At 42.6% G+C, this 7446-nt stretch overlaps 1 pseudogene; it reads left to right on the top strand.

Moving 5' to 3' along the window:
- The first annotated feature begins 1736 nt into the window (after positions 1-1736).
- Positions 1737-2715, top strand: LOC148778065 (syncytin-1-like; annotated as a pseudogene).
- The last annotated feature ends 4731 nt before the right edge of the window (positions 2716-7446 follow it).

A 7446-nucleotide genomic window follows, 5' to 3' on the forward strand; every position in this document is an offset into this window, starting at 1 on the left:
TGCTTTATGACAACTTTGAAATTAATTTTAGTATAAAGAAAAGTGTGTTATGGTGAGTTCCTTTTCAAATTGACTTAGGATTCATTTTTTTTGCTTCCAAGTGGCATAAATGGAAAAGAATTCTTCCGCCAAGGCAGGAGACTCAAAAGATGGCAGTTCAATCCCTGGGTTGGGAATATCTCCTGGAGTAGGAAGTGGCAACCCACTCCAGTATTCTTGCCTCAAAAATTCCATGGACAGAGAAGCCTGGCGGGCTACAGTCCATGGGGCAACAAAGAATCTCACACACACACATTATCTTGTTTACATTGTCTCTAAACAAAATGAATGAAACAAATGGATCCATGCCTACACCCCTTTGAGGTGATGTATGGAAGGCCCATGTTCACTCCCGGACTGCCCCCAGAACCTCCTCCCATACCAAGCTTCCTACACTCCCCTCTGCTGGCAAACTCCACAATGCCCTCTGGAAATACGTCAGCCTCAACTTGCCTAACCCTGACCCCCAAACCCCCTTGCCCCCTTTACAAATTGGGGACATGGTATACCTGTCTGATAATCCCCGGGTGACCTAACCCTAAAATGGCAGGGACTGTTAAAAATTATCCTCCTTACCCTGACTGCAGCTAAACTCGAGAAGGTCACCTCCTGGATATACCTCTCTCGCCTAAAATGGGTCACCTCCGATCCTGCACTGCCCTCCTTAACTGACCCCTATTAGGTCTCCCTCACAGGACCTACCTCCTTAAAAATCACCCAGCAACTCTGTCGACCATCCAAGAAGACACTGAATAACCTGGACACTCTTCAACCTACAACTGTTCCTGACCCAAATACTACAAGACCCCAGGACCAGTGCCCCGACAGGAGCCTCCTTCGAAGACCTGACCACGCTGGTTGGTGTCTCAGTTGTGGCTTCACGGAAACTTCTACAACCTGACTCCAGACGAAATCGATGTCTTTACTTTCATTCCCTATGTCATTCTTCATCCGAATGAGCTCTGTTCCTTCTCAGATTCAAGCAATCGCCAGCTTGGGGCCTTCCGCCCCTCGCCCTGACTGGCTTCTCCCTGTCTCTCTAACTATACCTGCACTCTTAATCTTAGTCCTTGCTATGAGCCTAGTAACTGTCTCCCCTCAGGACTGCCCACCTATCCTTTGTCTTTCTGTCAGTATAGCCTACGTTGTTAGCTGTGTTCTACTCCTAGAGTGCTATTTCCTTCACACTGCCTAACTGACAGACCCATGACTCCCCTGTTCCTTATCCTTGCTGCACTCTCTAGCCTTCTGTCTAGTCCCTGGCCCTGCTCAGACATTTATTCCTATGTTCATTCCTCATGTTATAATACAGCTCCAAGACCATGCACCATGAACCTTGGGGTGGGGGGAGCAGGGGGAGTCCAAATCCCTACTCACTCTTAAAGTACAAAAGAGAGTTTCATGAGCACCTGCCATAAGCCAAAGGGAAGAAACATATGTTTCTATCCCATTATCCACTGGGGGTACTCAGACGGGGGCAGGGTACTAGATCAAAATTGGGAAAAGAAACAAGAGCAAGTTATAAAGAACATAATTTCCCTGTTACAGGCAACCCCTGAGCCTTATAAATGCCTAGACCTCCTTTCCCAATTATGGCCTCTCCTAAAACCTCCCTCTGGCAATCAACACCTTATCCGCCTTCTCAACTCTCATTTCCAACTCTTCCAATACGCACAACAGACATCCCAGTGTTGGACATGCATGCCACTGTATCCCTCACCACACATAGCAATTCCCATACCCTCAACCTGGCTGTCACAGTGGACAACTATACCTCCTCTTCCCAACAAAAAACTACACAACTCATTGGGCCAGTCTCTGACAATGTCCTACTCTCAGCCTTTTCAAACCTAACCTGTATCAACTACTCTAGTCCCAACTACACTGGTCTTACAAACTCTGCTCCCTCCTTCTGCTCCATTTGGGTTCTCTGGAACAGCACAAATAATTGCACCAACAGAAAATCTTCATTCTCTGTGGGACCTATACATATTCATGTCTCCCCCTTGAATGCCCTGGACCTTTCATCTTGGTCTTCTTGACCCTGGGTCTAACATTCCTCAAAGAAGAAGAGGTAGAACAAATAGTCTACCCCCACGGGGAACTTTCCCACAGAAAAAGACGAGCTGTCATAACCCCCCTCCTGATTGGGACCGGCATAGCAGCAGCCCTAGACACCGGAATCGGGGACATCTCAACCTCAGCCCATTTTTACTACAAGCTGTCCCAAGAACTTAATGAGAATATGGAGCAGGTTAGCGGAGTCCTTTGTTTCAGTCCAAAGACAAATTAACTCATTAGCTTCTGTGGCCCTACAAAATAGGTGACCCCTGGACCTTTTCACCGCAGAAAAGGGAGGGACATGCCTTTTCCTAGGAGAGGACTGCTGCTATTTTGTTAATGAAATGTACATAGTCCAGCGCAGAGTCAAAGAACCTAGAGACAAAATTGAATGCTGCAGAAAGAGTTACAAAACCTTTACACTCCCCCAAACCTGTTCCAACAGGCCCTCTCTTGGTTGCTCCCTTTCCTGGTACCATTGGTACTTATCATTTTATTCCTCTTATTTGGACCCTGTTTCTTCAACCTCTTTCAAAGGTTTCTCCAAGAACGGATTCGGGCCATCTCCCGAGACCAAGTCAAGACTGTTCCTTTGCTCTAGACCCTGATGGCTAGAATAGAAAATCAACACTACAGGCTTTAGACTTCCTTCCTCCCAGACCACAAACCCCTGACCCTCATTTATCAGCACGAAGAAGCCCAAACATTAATGGTGCCCACCTGTCTTTCTCTTTATATATAAATTCCTTAGGGTCTGGAATGAAGGAAAGTTACATGGCTCAAAAATATCCTGGAGTTAAAACTCCCCTCCATGTCCTCCCCACCATTCTGTGCAAAACAAAGAACTCTCTCACCCGAAGGAAAGAAAAAAAAGGACAGTAAGGTTGATAACGCACAGCTCCCAGCTGGTCCAGCCTCTGGCCGATCACCAGAATTCCTTGCCCCAGCCATTTAAGAGATAACTCCAAACAACCCTGGAGAAGAACAGGCCCCCTTAAGACAGTAGCTTTCCACATATATGCCTGTATATACTTACTCTTTTCTTGGGTTGGTGCAGCAGCTCACTAATCTGACTGCTGCCCCTCCTTGCCTCATTAAAGATGATCTGTTCCTGAAAAGTGCCAGTCTCATTCTTTTTCTGAACCTCACCTTCTTTAACTTCCTTAACCTACAATCTGTGTATCTGAGGTTATTGATATTTCTCCCAGAAATCTTGATTCCAGCTTGTGCTTCATCCAGCCGGGCATTTTGCATGATGTATTCTGTATGTAAGTTAAATAAGCAGGGTGAAAATATACTGCCTTGACATACTCTTTTCCTGATATGGAACCAGTCTGTTGTTCCATGTACAGTTCTAGCTGTTGCTTCTTGACCTGCATACATATTTCTCAGGAAGCAGGTCAGGTGGTCTGGTATTCCCATCTCTTTAAGAAATTTCCACAGTTTGTGGTGATCCACACAGACAATGGCTTTGGCATAGTCAATAAAGTGGAAGTAGATGTTTTTCTGGAACTCTTGCTTTTTTGATGATCCAGCAGATGTTGGCAATTTGATCTCTGGTTCCTCTGCCTTTCCTAAACATTTAGAAGTTCATAGTTCACGTATTGCTGAAGCCTGGCTTGGAGAATTTTGAGCATTACTTTGCTAGCATGTGAGATGAGTGCAGTTGTGCAGTAGTTTGAGCATTCTTTGGCATTGCCTTTCTTTGGGTTTGGAATGAAAACTGACCTCTTCCCATCCTGTGGCCACTGCTGAGTTTTCCAGATTTGTTGGCATATTGAGTGCAACACTTTCACAGCATCATTGGAGAATTATAGAAGTAGCATCAAAGATCACTGATCACAAATCACTGTAACAAACACAAAAGTAAGGAAACAGGTTGAATGCTGAAACTCTGTACAGAACTGAAAATTGAATTTGAAAGAATTATCAAAATTAGCTGAGATACAGAGCTGAAGTGCTTAAATACTGTTGGAAAAAATGGCACCAACAGACTTGTTCTATGTAGGGTTGCCACAAACCTTCAATTTGTAAAACATGAGATATCTGCAAAATGCAGTAAAACAAAGCACAATTAAAGGAGGCATGCCTGTTGTTCTCTTTCTGGTCTAAAATGTTCTTACCCCATGGTTGCCTTTATTGTATACAACTGAAAATATCATGAGCCACATAAAAGCAATGCACAAGTCAATATGTGATCAAATTTTTTTTATTTAACTGAGGCAAATTTTGATTTTCCAGTTTTATCCCAGGTGCTTCAAAGATTCTTCACGTAATTTAATTTTCATTGTTTTAATACATATTCTTTTAAAAAATGCAACAAACTAACTTGTTGACCGGCTTAACCAGCTAGTCCTCTGTCCTTGGCTAGAGTGCCTCATGGCATTTTTGTGGGTGTATTCTTTCATTGAGTGTTAAGATGGTTACACGTCTGCTTATCTGTGGCTCCTCACATAACAATGTCCTCTAGAGGGCGCCAGACAGTCCTTGTTCCTCCCTGCTTTTGGAAATGCTCCCAAGACTCAGGTGCTTGACCTCCCTGCTGGTGCCTCTCCAGATGTGTGGGGCTTGGGAAGGGGAGAGGGGAATAAAAGTGAGCACTGACCATCATAACACAATAACTACCCTGTGGAGTGTGTCAGGACTTGTGCTCAGTTTTGAGGGCTTTCTGTGTGATTTTAATGTTACTAAACATGAAACATGACAGTCCATAGAGACTATTTGTGACTGGGCTTTAGAATCAGTCACACCTAGAATTGAACCCCAGCTTCTGGCAAATAGGTTCTGTGAACTCGGGGAATCTTATTTAACCTCTTCTACATAATACGGATAATAGCAGTGTGTTCATATTTTAAGAGGCAGAGATGTAGAAAATAAACATAGTTACTAGGGGGCTCTGGGGGATTGACAAATGCACATTCAGTTCAGTTCAGTTCAGTGCAGTTGCTCAGTCGTGTCTGACTGTTTGCGACCCCATGAATCACAGCACGCCAGGCCTCCCTATCCATCACCAACTCCCGGAGTTCACTCAAACTCACGTCCATCAAGTCGGTGATGCCATCCAGCCATCTCATTCTCGGTCGTCCCCTTCTCCTCCTGCCCCCAATCCTTCCCAGCATCAGAGTCTTTTCCAGTGAGTCAACTCGTCGCATGAGGTGGCCAAAGTATTGGAGTTTCAGCTTTAGTATCAGTCCTTCCAATGAACACCCAGGATTGATCCCCTTTAGAATGGACTGGTTGGATCTCCTTGCAGTCCAAGGGACTCTCAAGAGTCATCTCCAACACCACAGTTCAAAAGCATCAATTCTTCGGCAATCAGCCTTCTTCACAGTCCAACTCTCACATCCATACATGACCACTGGAAAAACCAAAGCCTACTATTTATTAAATAGATGACTAATAAGGACCTACTGTATAGCACAATACAGTGCTATACAATAGCACTCAATACTCAATATTTTGCAATGGTATATAGGGGAGAAGAATCTAAAAAAATGAATGGATATATGTATTTTATATATACATGTATATGTATATATATGAATATATATACATATATTGCTGATTCACTTTGCTGAACACCTGAAACTAACACAACTCTGTAAATCAACTATATTCTAATAAAAATTAAAAGGAAAAAGAAGCAAAGTACATAGCACAGGGCTTGGCACACAGGGGCTGTTTGAGAAGCAACTGCATTTGCTAGACTATGACCTAGAAATTGAAATGGAGAATCAGAAAGTTAGGTACTATACCCCATGACCCAATACTCAAGTCAGAAACAGCATTCGCCTCTAATGGTTAAGGAAGCTGTGAGATCAAGACTATTTTCTTCGTGAGAAGGAGCAGTCAGGGGGAGCTACCTCTATGATCGGCATTCATCAGGGTTTTATGGGTGTACAGGGTCCAATTTGAAGCCCTTTGTTTGAAGCAAGATGTAGAAAACTTGGAGAAAGCTCAAAAGAGAGTGACTAAAAATGATTAGTTTAGGAAATGGGTCCTTGGAGGAAAAGCTAAAGAAGTTTGGATTATTTCACATGAAGAAAAGTATTGTGGGAGGTGGGGAGACAGAGAGGGAAATGTGAACATGGTGGATTTTATTTAAATTTTAGTTTAAATCATTAGGTGCAAAAATTGCACTTTAAGATGTGGTTCTTAGGAAAAGCCCACTTCTAGAAGCTATTTTGTTTTATAATACAGGTAGATACCTAGATGCTGGTTTGTTTGTTTTTTTTTCCCCCTCAGAAGTTATTTGCTATACATTTTAAAGCAGTAATTTTTTTTCACATTATTGCTGCAGTTGCAGAAGAAAATGAGGGTTTTTTTTTTTTTGAGGAATTATTAAGATCAATTGAAGCAGAAACTTTTAAATTCTTTGGGAGAAAAGGCGAGTTAACTCTTAATTCAAAAATGATTTTCCCCTGATGTACTAAGACAACAACCATCTCCTGAAATAAGGCATGCAAAACATTTTATTTAACCAAAAATAGCAAGCTTTATATACAAGGTGTGCATTTGTTTTTGTCAGCAAATGACATCTTTAATTACTTTTTAGCAAAGTAAGCGAGCATATTTGTTATTTTAGCCACACCTGTGAACTGTGCTTTTTAAAAAACAAAATAAAGTAGACATCATTTACTCAAGTCAGTGGAGAAAATATTGAAATATTGAGCTTCATGGTCTAGTCTCTTTCTCCTTTTCCTTTTTATTCCTGTCCTGGGAAAACAAGAGCCTCTTAGTTTTTTTCAGTTCCTAAATGTTTTCTCAATTTAGAATAAATTAGTTCAATGGAAGTAAACATTCTTCCTACACCTGTGAAAGAGCTACTGTTGCTAAAAATTAGATCATTGCTTTAAAGATCTAGGGTGAATTCAGGTGTTTAAACGCTTTTCTCTAATCTACTGTATAAATTTCTTTCTAGTCTGATCAACAAATGCTGGTTTTCAGTGCTTCAACCTCTGTCTTTTAGCCACCTCTCCTTGGCTTGGAGGGGTCTGGGCAGCTCAGCTTGGGAGGGAGCCTAGCAGGAAATCAGCAAGAGAAGAGCCAAAGGCCATGTGAGGTGCCTTAAGACCGATTTACATATTTTTCTTAAAAGACACATGAATAAATTAAATTTTGTAATCCTGGGTGTTCATTGGAAGGACTGATGCTAAAGCTGAAACTCCAATACTTTGGCCACCTCATGCGACAAGTTGACTCACTGGAAAAGACTCTGATGCTGGGAAAGGTTGGGGGTGGGAGGAGAAGGGGACGACGGAGAATGAGATGGCTGGATGGCATCACCGACTCTGTGGACATGAGTTTGAGTGAACTCCGGGAGTTGGTGATGGACAGGGAGGCCTG

The sequence above is a fragment of the Moschus berezovskii genome, chromosome 4, assembly GCF_049115385.1.
Source record: "Moschus berezovskii isolate FMDL1 chromosome 4, NW_MosBer_1.0, whole genome shotgun sequence".
Taxonomy (NCBI): Eukaryota; Metazoa; Chordata; class Mammalia; order Artiodactyla; family Moschidae; genus Moschus; species Moschus berezovskii.